At 33.8% G+C, this 16,671-nt stretch overlaps 1 pseudogene; it reads right to left on the bottom strand.

The window, feature by feature from the left end:
• Positions 1–16,296, bottom strand: part of LOC122141682 — a 32,910-nt pseudogene extending 16,614 nt beyond the window's left edge.
• Between the last annotated feature and the right edge of the window lie 375 nt (positions 16,297–16,671).

Here is a 16,671-nt window from a genome sequence, read left to right as displayed (position 1 = left end):
TTTTACTTGATCTTAGTGCTGCGTTCGACACCATAGATCATGACATACTCATAGATAGGTTACAAAACTATACAGGTATCCAAGGGCAGGCTTTAAGATGGTTTTAGATCCTACCTGTCCGATCGCTACCACTTTGTTTATTTAAATGGGGAGTCATCTCATTTATCACCAGTAAAAAATATGGAGTGCCACAAGGATCTGTCCTAGGTCCTCTGCTATTTTCAATATACATGTTGCCCCTTGGTAATATCATTAGAAAATACGGGATTAGTTTCCACTGTTATGCTGATGATACTCAACCTATATATCTCAACAAGACCAGGTGAAACTTCAAAACTATCTAAGCTAACAGAGTGTGTTAAAAATGTAAAAGATTGGATGACCAATAATTTTCTCCTATTAAATTCAGATAAGACAGAGATATTACTTATTGGACCAGAAAACATTACACAGAATCTCCTAGACTACAATTTGCAATTAGACGGATGTACTGTTACTTCCTCTACTGTCAAAAATCTGGGTGTTATATTAGACAGTAACTTGTCTTTTGAAAAATCATATTTCCCATGTTACAAAAACAGCATTCTTCCATCTTAGAAAACAATGCCAAGCTACGAAACATGTTACCTGTTCCTGATGCAGAAAAGCTAGTTCATGCATTCATGACCTCTAGACTGGACTATTGTAATGCACTTCTAGGTGGTTGTCCTACATCCTCAATAAACAAGCTACAGGTAGTCCAAAATGCAGCGGCTAGAGTCCTTACCAGGTCAAGAAAATATGATCATATTACCCCAATTTTACAGTCTCTCTCTGCACTGGCTACCTATTAATTTCCGTATCAGTTACAAAATATTATTACTTACTTATAAGCTCCTTAATGGCTTAGCTCCTGCGTACCTAACTAGTCTTCTACCACGCTACAACCCATCACGCTCCCTAAGGTCACAAAAAACGCTGGACTTTGATAGTTCCTAGGATAGCAAAGTCCACTAAAGGAGGTAGAGCTTTTTCGCATTTGGCTCCCAAACTCTGGAATAGCCTTCCTGATAATGTTCGGGGTTCAGACACACTTCCTCTGTTTAAATCAAGATTAAAAACACACCTCTTTGGCCAAGCATTCAAATAATGCATCTCATAATTTTGGACTGCAGTTATATCTGATCAAATGCGCATTCTTATTCTTTAACTTGGGTTAAACTAATTAATTTTACTTGGCTGGAAACAGCAGCTACGCTAATTATGTCTCTATGTGTTTCTCTGTTTTGCCACGGGATTTACCCGGTAACTAGGATTTACACAAGCTCCAGTCTGGATCCAGAACACATGAGAAGAGATGATGCCAACCCCTCAGAGGACCTCAGATGATGCTAACCCAGAGACAACATACAGAACTACCACATTTTGCTCTAAGTTTGATTGCATAATTGCTGTTAATAGTGTTAATCGTCTCTGTTTGTTTACGTCTTTTATTGATTTTCTGAACATTTCTGCCGTATACACAAAACTGACAGTCACCACTGATAAGCTACTACTAAATATTGCAGAAACTTAATTTTCTGTAAAGTTTCTTTGCAATGATCTGTATCCTAAAAAGCGCTATACAAATAAACTTGAATTGCTCCAAACAACAACAAAAACATCATCAAAGTCTTTAATCACAATTTAATGACAAGCTGCAGACATTTCTTTTCAGCTAATGCCATTAATCCTTCTTTTTTTATCTTGAATATTCTGTTTCACTTGGAAATATAAGTAAAATATCAGTAAAATATACTATTATTTACTTAAGCACAAAAAGGTATTTACTGTAGTTTTAAAGATACATAAGGCTTTATGAGTCGATGTTATTATGTAGTGTGCACATTTACTTTAGACTGAAAGTCACACTACCAAAAACAAGATAATAAAGTTCCAGATGTGTCATTTACAAAATTAATAAATATAATAATTATAAGGTAGCTCTCTCTGCTGGAAACAACAACAACAATATAAAATTCTAATTTATAGACTTGATATCTGGATGAAACTTTTATCACTGGTAGAGCGTTTGATTTGCCGGGTTCTAAAAGAAAGATATCAAAGCATATCAAAGGACAGCTTGAACTAAAAAAATCACATGCATACGATACAAGCAGGGGTTCCATCAATTAAAAAAAAACTAAAACACCCACTGGGAGATGAACATGAATAAATACCATCCTAAAAATTTATCGGATATGTTACTTCTTGTGTCAGCATGGTTCCATAAAAAAAATTAAAAAATTGCAAAATCTCCTGTAGCGCTGTATTAAATTATAGATTTTTGCACCTTGTTGTGGATTAGAGGTGCCATTTTTTCTGTTATGATTTATGCTCTCTTAAGATGAGTAACAGTTTGGCTTTGGGAGGTTGGGGGTGGTGGTGATGGCGACACAGACTCAATTTCCATGCATGATTGCCTCAACTTCTGTCTGAGATGATGAGTGCTATTAATCTGCACTTGAGATGACAGACATGCAAAACAGCACAGAGATGTAAAACAAGCTATAAATTAGTTGGACTAAATAATCATGAATATCAAACAAGACAAGGGCAAGTAATTCAGAAGAGCTGATAATAATTTAATTTCTACACAACAATTGACCATAGGATGGCATAAGTGAGGTTTGAATGCCATGAGGGTGTATCTGTACAGAAAAGCTGTACTTAGATGAATGGCAATCCAAAGTTTTGGTTGTGAAAATTATTTTTGAAGGCTCTGTGGAAGTTGAAAGATGAAGGCCTTGGAAGGACCTTTCATGTCTGCTACTTAAAGGCTTAATGAACTCTTCAAAAGGAGGTAAGCATCTTTTGCATGTATGTATTAAAAATCTTTCACACAAAAGATTTAATGGAAGGATGCATTCCATTTTAAATGTCCATTTCTTTTTATCTACATTTACCAGATGCTGAAGTAGGACAGCAATACCACTTTGTTTCGTTCCCTTCAGTCCAGTCCTCAAAAAATCCCCCTCATGCTTTTATTTTATTCATAATTCAAGCCATCAGAAGCTGAAGGAGAAAGCGTATTCCTGAGAAAAAATGAAATAGTAAAAATTACAGCACTGACCTCCCTTGACTCTTGAGTTGGGAGGTGCTTCAAGATCTATGGTTCTTCTAACACTAGCAGCACCCACAAATAAGGTCTCATTTTATACTCTGCGACACTATTACTGGCACGGTTGTATGTGTTGATGGTGGTATTAGGAGGCATATGAAGAGCAATTGATGGATTAGAAACCTAGAGGTCTGACAAGGATGTAATCATGGTTTCTGATAACAGCACCTGGGGCACTCAGACTGAAGACTAGTGTCTCTTTCCCATAATCCCTCTGTATCTTCCTATCCTCTTTTCTTTAGTATCTTATTTCACAGACTCTCTGATAAAGTTATTTAGTCATTGATCTGTCAATCTCACAGTCAGACTCAAATTGTAATTGTGTGTTATCATCAAACATGTTAAGGATCGCTTTTTTGGAGGTAACAAGTCTCAGTAGTACTAAATCAGATGTGTTATTCAAGTAGCTAGCTATATACGTGCCCACTTTAGCTAACTTGCCAAGCAAGATTCAAATGGTTGAAACTAGAAAACTAGTCATAGATGAAGTGTTCATGCAAATTTCTGGTAAACTGCCCTTTGTGGCAATGCTGAAAATGCAATGCGTTATGAATAGTGGTCTGAAAGTGCAACATTTTTGGGGCAATATCCAGTCATTTAAATAGGAATTGCATGATCTGGAGTGTCACGTGAGGGTAAAAAATTGCCCAGGCAGATTTTGCTTATGTTGAATCACACTCAAATTTTCTTTCATAAACCAATAGAAAGATTTTTGGTTTGACTTAAAGGGTTAGTTCACCCAAAAATGAAAATTAGGCTGCGTTTTACCCACCCCCGAGGCATCCTTGGTGTATATGATTTTTTTCTTTCAGACAAATACATTCAGAGTTATATAAAAAATTGTCTTCGATCTTTCAAGCTCTATCATTGCAGTCAGCAGGTGTTGCATTGCTTCAGTCCAAAAGATGTGTAATAAAAAGTGCCCTTCCATAAAAATAAAAAAAAAAGTGTCTCACACGGCTCCAGTGGGGGTGAACAAAGGCCTCCTGTAGCGAATTGATAATGTAGCTTGCTCTCACTGTAGTAAACTAATAATCAATAAACACATCAATCTATCACTCACACAAAACTGTAATGCGCCCCGCTAACCTCGTACGTCATCAGCCCGGAGCTGCTTCTGTGTACAACTGTGGGCACAAGCTAGATTGAAGTGACTATTATGTTTTGAAAATTTATATTTTTCTTACATAAACGCATCGAGACGCTACAGGAGGCCTTTGTTCACCCCCCAGAGCCGTGTGAGATTTTTTTTTATGGAATGGTGCTTTTTATTTCACTTCTTTTGGACTGAAGCAATGCAACACCCACTGACTGTAATGATTGAGCCTGAAAGATCAAAGACTATTTTTAATATAACTCCGACTGGATTCGTCTGAAAGAAGAAAGTCATATACACCTTACTCACCTAGGGGAGTAAAACGCAGCCTAATTTTTATTTTTGGGTAAACTAACTCTTTAAACTCTTTAGAAATTATGCAACTTTTGGCTTGACAAAAACATTTTTAAAAAATAAAAATAAAATAAATAAAAGACAAATGATTTCAGTTCTGAAACACTTTTTTTCCCACCAAAATGGAGAAAATTGGGCAACGTAGTACTTTTGAGAAAGTGTTCAGTGTTGTTATGCATTGCAAGCACTGTTAATCCTTAATACACAAACATTAGCAATTACACAGATTTGGGGTTATAAAAAGGCAACTTTTTAACATAAAAAAAAAAAAAAATATATTTTTTTTTTTCCTGCCAACAAGAATGGCGCGATACAGAAAACAACACCCAAATGCCTCCTCAAATACAAGAACTGTTTACTGGAACTGTAATCAGAACAGAACCTTGCAGTTCCCATGTCTATGTCATAAGTCTATTTTTATTTTTATTTTAGAAAAAACTAAATATTTCTATTCCATTAGAAGTCCTAAAAACTGCATTTTCCACCAACATGGACGGAATGGCATAAATGCAATGCACAGCAAACACTTCCCCAAAAGTACTACAAGAACTGTTAATGGATCTGGAAAAACAAAAACAAAACCCTGCTATTCCCATATAGCAACATCCACGTAATATTCAGACAGAAAGATGTTTTAAACCATCCCTCGACAACATGAAACACTGGTAATCCTCAACTCTCGGGTGTCCCAAAAGACAAACTCTTATCTCAGATGCGGCACATAACTCACAGAAGATGAGTGGAAAGCACTTCAAGCTGGAGGCCAGGGAATTTAGATGCTCTTTAGATACATTGTTTAGCTCTGCGGAAACCTCATGAGTTTAAATTCAAGCACTCCTCCTTAATCATCGTCCTTCAGACAGCTTCATACAGAAAAATGCAATGTTTGGCTGAATTGATTAATTCAAACAGAGCAGCATTACCATATCCATATAAAACCAATCCTTCCGTCCTGCGTTAAAACACCTGTCGTTTCAAATGAATTATTATAATTACATTTCCAAAACATGGCATTGGGGGAATAGCTGAGATAATGTAGCACATTATGGCCTGTGGTTATAAAATTTTATTATTAGTTCCATTGATGAGTATGATATATTTATTTATTATATGACCCTTCTGCAGAGGACAAAGCAATTTCTCCCTCCACTGCGCTGCAGCCCTACTTCACCACTGACTCTAAAACAAAAGGTTTATTTAGGTATAGTGCAGAGGGGTGGGGTGGAAGATAATATTTCAAAGCGTCCATAAGAGTTAATTTCAGGAGTCGATTAAATGACCGACATCATTTATCATCTCTGCGTGAATAGGTCATTCGACCTGACAAGGTTCAACACCACAAATGAGTCTGACATTAGAGGCCTCTTTATCAAATTCAAGTTCCCATTTTACATGTTATTGTGCATAGATCGATTAATGGCACACGTCATTACATCACCACGCCGATGCCATCCGTTCATATAGTTCGTCTTCGTGATGATGCCATAAACAGTTTTGGGTAGGGGTGGGCAAAAAATTGAATGCGATTTTCATGCGCATCTTGTCAGTAAAGCCGCTTCTGTGATAAGTAGTTCATCTCCTGCACGTGCGTTCAGATCAGAGTATGTGAGCGGAGTGGAGCGGCAACAATTTCCCCTCCATGCTCTGAGCATTTAATAATCACTCCGCTCCCAGTAAATGTAAATGCCGCTCCGGGACAACATAGAGCCGTAGTTCACTGAGAGGCTACACAAAATCGCGTTCAAAATCACTGGCGATTCATTTAAATTTTATGAAAGCTTCAAGTGCAGTTAATTATTTGTATGTGCATACAGACAATGGCAGTGTTGAAGATTCTTTTACTGCCGTCAAATGGTTGACCACTGGCGTGTGTGTATCCTGTCGCAAAAATGCGGCGAAAATCCTACGTGAAGGTAATAATGTGATTAAGGTGTTTACAAGGTTATACTGCACTTCAATAATGTGAAATAGTAAGTCAGTAATAAAATAGGAATACTCCAAGTCTTAATTTGATTTCTGTATACTTCGATTATGAATTTAGCCAGGTTAAGGTAATCAAAAATCTCTGTTTACATGGTGGATTCTTAATCAGAGTATTGTCTTAATCGTGTTAAAATTGGATTATTGTTTTCCATGTGAACGTACTCACTGTCGTCACTCCTCCTTTTATCCTTCAGGAGCTCCTCCGCGGGACTCGAGACAGTGAGCGGGCAGGTTCGCTCATTATCATTAACTCCACCGGCCTCGCTCCGTTCCCACGGCTCTCGACCCCACCCCACTCGTCACAATATATTTTACACACACACACACACACACACACACACACACACACACACACACACACACACACACACTTTAATGTAATTTGTTACATTTTGTATGCAATAATTTGATATATTATCCATTTTATATAATCACATGCAATATATAAATATGTAATACATATAATATATATATGGTACTATTTTGTATGAGATATTTTTGATATATTAGACATATATAAGCATTTTTATATTTAATATATTTAAATATACATTATATAAATACAAAATGTTTCAAAAATAGCAAAATGTTATACGTTTTAGAAATACATTTATATATTAAAAACATACATGTCCAAAAATATAAAATTTTATAAAAATATATAGAAAAAAATATATTTATAATATTTTATGCTATATTATATATAGCATTTAGAATTATATGGTTTATAATATTAAGATTTTAATATACTTAATCTAACCATACATATTGTTTTTATGAATGTATGTGTGTGTATGTGTATATATAAATATATATATATATATATATATATATATATATATATAATATATATATATATATATATATCTAGCATTCATTAAAATAATTGAATTAAAACATGAAATATTGAAGCACTCGAAGTAAACGAACTCCAAGAATCTTTGGTTTCTTTACAACATTGGAAAATAACTTCTTATACTGTAGTCAACCATCACGACCCATCCAGAATATATACTCAATAAAACCAAACACTGGCGATGTTTACATTTGCACACTTCGTAGAGTATTAGTATAGTTTCTGACTATATTTATTCTTGTAACTGGACGTGAGACTCCCTACAGGACGCGATTCCAGTGCTTCGGCCAAGCACATAACCATTTATTTTCACTAGTGTGTGCATGTGTTTGGGAGAGAAGTTAAGTCCATTTGGTGGGAGGAGAAAGTCTGCAGAGACAAACCAGAGCAAACTGTACAGTCAAACCTAATTATTATAGTACACACACTTCTCTAGAGACCAGTGCCTGACAGGGGGCCAGCATCCCTGCACATCCATCATTTAACATGCTCATGGTGCAATGGAATCATATTTTACATTACACACCAAATGTGGCCTGAAATTAAATAAAACCTGAGTGCAGGATGTCTGTGTGTATTTTCTCGCGTGTGTATATTTGGCTACTGGGGTGGTGCTGCCTTCGCTTCAGAGAGTCTTCGCTTCGTCTTGCATCACTCAACCATGGAGATATTTTTCACCATTTCATGATGCAACCACCATTTGTGATCTGTCTAATGCAGTGATAAAGTGCCAAAAAGTGCCAAATATTATTTTATTAAAACAAAGTTCCTGTATTTTTTAAGATATAGTTTTAGAGTGTCTTTTGGTGTGTCTATGAAATATTATTAGGTTGAGTAATTATTATTAAGTGTATTTTTTTATAAGTATTTATTAAGTGTTATTTTGACTGTTTAGTTATATATATTATCGTCATATTTTATATTAAAAAATATTACAAAATATGATTTATATTTTAATATAATTATTTTACAAAATAATTGTTTAAATAATTTAGTATAATTAAATTGAATATTTCTATTTCATTTTTATAGTAAACATTAAAAAATTTTACTGATGCTGATATTTTATTAATAAATTATTAGTATAGTATTTATTATAAATAACTTTATATTAAATACAAATAATTTAGTAATATTTCTTTCTGAGTGTTTATTACTATTTTCATATTTATATATTAATAGTTAAAATGTACACTGATATTTTATTAATAAAAGTAGTATTAGTATTTATTATAAATAACTTAGAAAATTATATTAAATACAAATAATTAGTAGTAATATTTCTGATAGTTTATACTATTTTCATATTTTTCATTTATTTTTTAAAATGTAAATTGATATTTTATTTTATTGTAGTAATATTTATACTAAATTATTTGCATTTTGCCCAATTTACATAAAATAACGTATTAAATAAATATAAATAAGTAATAAATAATACATTATTTATAATTAAAAAGTGTAATAATGAAAAATTTAATTATTTTAATTACAATTTTTAAATTTAGAATTGATATTATTAATTTTATCTTTAAATTAACACTGTATACTGACATTTTATCTTAAGGTTAATTTTGTGAATACATTTTATGTAATATATAAATAATACAATATAATTATATAAATAAATAAAATTACTTCAGTTATCATTTATTTAATTGTTTGTAATAATTTATTTTGTATTAATATTTTATATAAATATTATTTAATGATTTGTAATATACTTATTTACCCCATAATAATAATAATAATATAATAATATTTATTATTATTCTTATTATTATTATTATGCAGATGCAGCTTATCTGTGATAGTAAATTATCTTAACTAACAGCCACAATGAACACACAAAAAATGATAAAATTCTAAGATTCATCAAAATCATGCAGCAACAGGAACAAGAAGTGGAAAAGGTAATGAATTGGCCATCTGCACTTCTAGATATCAGTGTCAGCCTCAGCCATTTAGAAATCCACACTGCTTCACCACAAATGTGGACATGTTTTTTGCACTGCAGGGTGTATCAGAGCGTCCCTGATGAGAAAGTCAAAAATAAATTTTGTGATCATACCAGTCCATTTTTTTTTTTATCATTCAAGAATCAAGCAAAAATCAAACTCAAATTTACAAACCAACCACTCATTCATTCATATAGAACCAAACGCCTGATTGGCTAAATTCCAGAACAGTGACAGCCAATCAGACTCCAGACAGCCTGCATCTCAAATGCATGTATTGTACAATGCCTCTGTATTTCGATCAAAGAGTCTTTTCTCAGATGCCAATATGTCCCTTCTGGCTAAAAAACAGATGGAAGTGCAAAGGATATGATAATGACCTTGATTTCCGATTAAATGAAAAATCATTGAGAAATCGTCCAAATTGAGCACTCATACAGAAAATTTCTTTATCTCTGACACTTTCACAGTTGGTTTGCTGTGACTTTATCTATGAAACACTTCATGATATGATGTGTGTGCTTGTTCTGGTCACACATTCATTCAACATCAAAAGCTTTCATTAACTAAATGATCTATGATCAAAGCACAAAAAAATAACATTACATATTTTTCTCCTTACAAGAGTCTTCTAAAACAGGTTTAAAGGCGAATCTCTCAAAACATGCCCAAAAATGCATATCGACATTTTATTTTAATAATAAAGAATTATTAATATAATTCAAATAAATTATTTAATAGTATAAACATAAAATAATTACAATAAATAAATAAACATTTTGTTGTAATTATTTAGAATACACTATTATGTTATTTATTTATATATTTTACATAAATATTTAACTATACCAATATTACAAAATTATTTGTTTTACCATATAATACTAATAAAAAATACAACAGCAAAAATGATTTGTTATATTTTCATATTTAATATAATTTTTATATATTAGATAATAATAATGCGTTGAATATAAATAACATAAAATAATTCTAATAAATTTCAATTATATCAATATTAATATATTAGTATATTTTATATTAATATTTTACCCTAATTATTCATTTACAGCTACATTTACCAGATAAAACAATTAAATGACAAAAATTAATTTAGCATTTTTTTTTTATATTTAATATACTTATTTTATGATAATTGTGAAGCAGATGCAGATTATCCGTGTTAATAAATTAGAGTAACTAATAGCCACAAAAACACAATAAGAAAAACATAAATTATTAGATTCAAAAGTACCTAAATAAGATCACATCTTTTTCTCTTTATGAAAGCGGGAAGTACTTCATGAAAACAGGACGCAGGAGTGCAAAATTTCTCAAAACTTGGCCAGAGCATCTCAATTGACCAAACAAAAAACTACAAGAAAATATATTTTACACACACAAAATGAAAAGTACAAAATAAAATTGCCATTTGGGAAGGGTCAGCCATTCGCCTGGACGACGGCTCTGTTTACAGCAACAGGAAGTGGCCAAACTATGACAGGAAGTGCTCTGGAGAGACTGAGAGAGTAAAGAAACAGAGAAACGGTAAGAGAGGAAAAGAGAAAAAAAAGAGAGGAAATGCTTTGCTGATGAGTAACTTGCGTCCCTCCTCCTGCTGTTCGGTGTATCTCAAGCCCACCAGCTGCAAATCAGTTGCCACAGACTGGAATTTAATATCATTCCTCAGCTGATAGAACACAAACAGCACAAGAATCTCACTCATAACCCTGAGCTTCCTCTGGGCCAAATACAGGAAGCAGAAACGCTACAGAATGAAGACAAACAACAAGCAAGCACATATCAGTCAGCTTTATCAGTGAACACATAACAACAGCAAATCTCACTAAAACACATATCTGTCACATTTCATCCCAAACCATTTAAATATGTATCACCTATAACATAATAACTTTTAAAATCATATATATTAATATCAATATGTTTTCAACAATGAAAGCCAAAACAACATTTTTCATTATTTCCATCACAATAGTGCATTTTTTCCACAAAATGCTAAAAAATAAGATAAAATAATTCTGTTCTGCAGGGTTGTACTGATATTATTAATAAGTTTATATACCTTTTCATATTTATGTATTATTATATTGTATATATACACCTCATTATTGATACATTTCTAAATTTAAATAATTCTAATTTAACTGCAATACATATTTCACAATTTAAAAATCTCAATTTAACATGTCATGAATGGAAAATTGCACAGACCCCTGTTGAAATAAGTATCTCTAAAAATAAACAAGCTAATTAGCACAAATTATACATATACACCCCTAACACAATACATATTCCACACAATTTAAAATCAATAATTTAACCGTGAAATTAACTAATATTCTAAAAATGTCATGAAAAATTTAAATATTTTACCCAAAATTATGGGGAGAATTTCAGCGGAAAATGTTTAATTTCCATGAAACTAATGCTACAATTAAATAAATTAAATATTTAGTTTTCCCAGCTAAATATAATTTATTTAATTAGATTTTAGGCACAAAAAATGAGCAGTTCTTGACTCGTTGCAAGCTTCAATTTAAACTAAAATGAACCAAGATGGTTAGTTTATATATAAACACATCTGCGGCTGATGAATCATCAGGAATCAGAGGGTTAGACAACAGGCTTAAATTCGAGCCCTAGACTGTGCTGAGCGTCTCATGTTTGAGTCCTGAAAACAAACCGCCCAGGTCTTGGTCATGATCCCAGCTAAAACCCCACTATACATCAACAATACACGCTCCTCATCCCAACAAACACAGAAAACGCAAAAGAGAGTGTATAATTCTAGGGTATTCTGAGTAATACTTACCCTTAGCTCAACTGAAAACTAGCGGCTTTCTTAAATATAGTATCATAACGCAAACCATCCTAAACAGTCATTCATATGGAAGAGCTACGGGAATGGAAAGGCCATTTGGATGTAAGCTGAACTAGACCAGGCCTGACTGCCTCAGTATAAATGCTGTAAAAGCCACAATTTACTTAAAAATGCATTCTCTCCTCATGCCCAACTCTGAAACATAAATCCTCGTAAAAAACTATCTTCCATTTATGCCCTGGCCTTTTTTTCACAGTCTGCTGCCATCTGACTGGAAGTGATTAATAGAACACAGCCATTCCAATCAAGAATAACATTGCTCTATGAAAAAAGTACAATAAACAAAAAAAATATTCTGACTTTTTTGCTGATGGTTTCCTTCTTCTTTAAAAAAAGCAATGTTTTGGGCTTTGAAAGTTTAGCTGTGGACAGCATGTTGTAGTTTTTATTTTGTAATTTTATTTCACTTTTGACATTTTGGACAATGTCTCACACCAAGGACAGCCGATGAGACATGTGGTCAATTATCATTTATGTTTTATATGTATTGTGGGTTTACAGCAATTTGTGTATAACAACTATTTTTGATACATCATTACGCTTTTTTAGAGCCGCCAGATTCTTAATTAGCCTGCTGTGGCTAAAGGTTGCATTAAAGGTTGTCATTTACACACTGCATAACTTTTTCATCCCATCGTTTCCATTTTCAGATGGACGATTTTGGACATGCGTATTGCAGTTTTCCTTTTCTGAATGAGACAGAATGTGGTGACATTTATTTTGTGTTATGTTAGTTTTTAGTATTATGTATGCTGTGCTAAAGGTTACGTTACAGCAGGGGTTTGCCCAAACCTCATTCCCTGGAGGGCCACTGTTCCTGCAGAGTTTAGAGCTCCACCCCCCAACTAAACACACCTGACCCAGCTATCAAGGTCTTACTAGCCTACTAAACAAAGCTTCCAGTCAGGGGTGTGTTTTCCCACAAGCATTGTTGCTCACTTTGGTTGTAGGTCCATTGAACTCTGATGTAAACGGAAATTGCGAACATAGTTTGCTTTTGGGAATGCATCCCAGGTGTATTGGGGAAAGTTGGAGTGGACACCAGCCCTCCAGGACTGAGTTTGGACATCCCTGTGTTAAAAGTTTTTGTTAATTGTGTCACTTTTTAAAAAATGGAGACTACGGCCACATAAATTTCAGACTGGTGATTTTTTGACAATGTGTTTTATGTTTATTATTATTTATTTTTATGTTTTTCAGCTTTTTGATAAAAAAGTGGTAATTTTTAGTGGTAATTCAATTTCTGTGCTGTGCTAAAGGTTGTGTTAAAAGTCGCCGTTTTAGAACGTACACTGTCGACGATTTTGAGTTCGCCAGATTCTGTGTCTCTATGCGCGAGACAGAATCTTTGAAATTTCATTCATTGTAGTTATTTTATTATATATTAATACTGTAGTCGTACTCCTTTCAGATGGACAATTTGTTTGGAATTTGAAGTTGTTTTGTTGTTTTTTTTTTTTTCATAGCCTAACGATTATTACGCATTATAACAATTTATTTTAGTTTTTTTGTGTTTTTTTATATAACTTTTTTTTATTCACTTTTTTTTTGGTTAAATTAGCACGCTGCCTAAAATTGAGCTAAGAATGCTTCTTTAAACTATAACTTTTACAATAATGAACACTAACACAGTCTGCTGGTCTTTTTTATTTTTTAATGACGTGTCAAGTAAAAAAAAAACTTAACCACTTCATTTTTAAAGCAATCGAAGTCAACCTGCCGATCTGATCAGTAGACTTTGAAACAATGAAAATATCACAGCTTTCCTTAAAAACCAATTAGTAATCGTTGTGTCAGGTACGAGAGAAATATTTTTTAACTTAGTTCGTAAAAACATACATATTTATATTACGTTTACAATAATGGCACTTAAAAACCAATGTCTGAGGCATTTCTAACATTTAAAAGCAAAAATGTCGAACTTGTACCACAAACCCTGCACAAAGTAAGTTTGGTTTGAGACTGTGAAGTATTTCCTAATCATATTCTAATCATATCTAATACAATAACTAAATGAACCTCTTGTTAAGAGATCGCAACATTATTTTCCTGTTGAGTGGAATGTTTTGTGAATAGTTACGTCACGTTCCAATTCTGTCCATTCTTGTATCATACAAAAGCTATCCGTTTTACTGACTGACGACCTTACATGGTTATAGAATTAGCACATACAAGGTTTGAGCCAAGTTATTATAATCACACTAGTATCATCATGTTAACACTATAACTGTTACAGTCTCAAGGCCACTTGACCATACTAACAGGCAAATTGTAACAACATAGTTAACGTTGTATGTGAATCGGGAACTGTTGTAACATAACTTTTGCAAGATTGTTGACATGTTTCCTGACAGGAACAAAAATGGTTTCACTACAAACAAGCTTATGAAAGAAGACACACACACACACACACACACACACACAACACACACACACACACACACACACACACACACACACTGATCTAAAGTAGCAGCAGCCATTTGTTCAGCAAGCCATGAATGTTTAATACGCCACGTAACTTGAAAATAAATTGTTAATATAAGAAGGGGAAGCTGAGGTCTTGTAGAAAAATGAGGCTGAGTTAAGCCATAGGTCAAGCCTGTTCCATTCAAAGTCTGACAGGAATGTGGAAAGGGGAGAGAGGGAAAGGAGAAGGGATAGACGGCTGGGAATGGGAGCGGAGAGGGAGGGGGGATGTATAGGATGTCCTCACCATTAGAAATGTCCACCGGGGTGGTCGTGACTATCAAACACTGATAACCACGCCAACAAATAACCAACTGTCAAGCAAGAACAAGTTGTTCTTAATAGAACTGTACCATGGTAACCATAGTTTCAATAGATCAGTAACAAAAATTAGCTATTGTAATCACATTTATACACCATTGGAGAAAAAAATAAAATGATCTAGGAATAGTTTTCACTAAGAAACAAATTATTGACAAACATGTTACAAAGAAACAGCAAGTAAACGCACTTGTAAAGTGTACCTACTACATCTTTGTTTTAATTACATCTTTGAAAAATCATTTTTAGAGTGCATACTAATAACTTTTCAGAGCGAAGTAGCAACTGCAGTTATTTGGACAGGTTGTTGGCATAAACGTGTATATTTAAATAGTTTGAATGGCAACTTGAAGACACATGTTTTGAAGAATCAATGTTAAATATTCAAAATATACTGATATTTTATGTATTGTTACATGAATAAATGGTTCATTAGGGAAATTCTTGTGAATGTCCAATTCCATAGCAGTTAATGAGACTATTTACAATCAAAACGTATTAATATCCACAATCCATCCATTAAATTAATTTATTCAATCAATACATTAAGCTTGTTTTTAGTTCTAAAACATTTACTATTTTTTATGTGTGTATATACACTTCACGTTGCCTTTATATAATCTGCCCATTTAAGTTTATGCATTTAAATTTGAAAACATCTGATATGTGTTTAACTTGATGTTTGTAAAGCAAACTGAAATGTTACAAGAAAGTGTATGTTCAACAAAACACTGAGCGCTTGAGACAGTAACACAAACATTTCGGAGTATTCGAACTATAATCCGAATATATTCAAAAGCAGCCAAGAGGATTAACAGGCACAAAAGCGCAACGATGGCATAAACTCACCTCTGCATTCCTGATATATTCATCCCAAAGCAGCGCGCAGTTGTAGTGTTGAGTTGGTCACTTCACTTTGTGCTCCTTTGTGGCTCTTGAGCAAACGCGGCTCGCATCGCAGCACCTGGGCGGGGCTGGAGCGCCCGTGACGTCACGGAGAGGGGCGGGGACTCTGAGACGGCTGGGCGGAGACTGGAGAATCCTGTGGTTTTGCCATCGTCACGCCCGCAGGCTCTCCAGGAAAATCACTTTTCTTCGGGCGTCTAGAGTTTTCCCGATCAATTATTCATTTCACTGAGTGATAATACGGATGATTTTCATTCTATCTCCTACATCAAGCTTTCCACCACTTTCATACTTATGATCCTAAGAACATAGCCTACTTAACATATTGTATAGTAGCCTTCATTTCTGAAACTAATGTACTATTAAATTTATGACTCATATTAGGTGGGCACTGAATTCATTTATTTATTAACAAATTAACAAATCTAGTCTGTTCAATGATGAACTATTTCAATTCGGCTAATGACCCATACTCAGAATTCTGGCTCTCATTTAACCCATCCAAAAAGTGCCACACACACAACAGTGAACACACACACACCGTGAACACACACCTGGAGCCAGTTGGGGCAAGCTATTTATCTGCTGCGCCCGGGGGAGCAGTTTGGAGGGTTTCGGTGCCTTGCTCAAGGTCACCTCAGGTCGTGGTATGGCGGCCCGAGACTCGAACCCATAACCTTAGTGTTA

This window comes from Cyprinus carpio, chromosome B22 (genome assembly GCF_018340385.1).
Source record: "Cyprinus carpio isolate SPL01 chromosome B22, ASM1834038v1, whole genome shotgun sequence".
NCBI lineage: Eukaryota > Metazoa > Chordata > Actinopteri > Cypriniformes > Cyprinidae > Cyprinus > Cyprinus carpio.
This window is presented reverse-complemented; position numbering and strand designations above follow the sequence as displayed.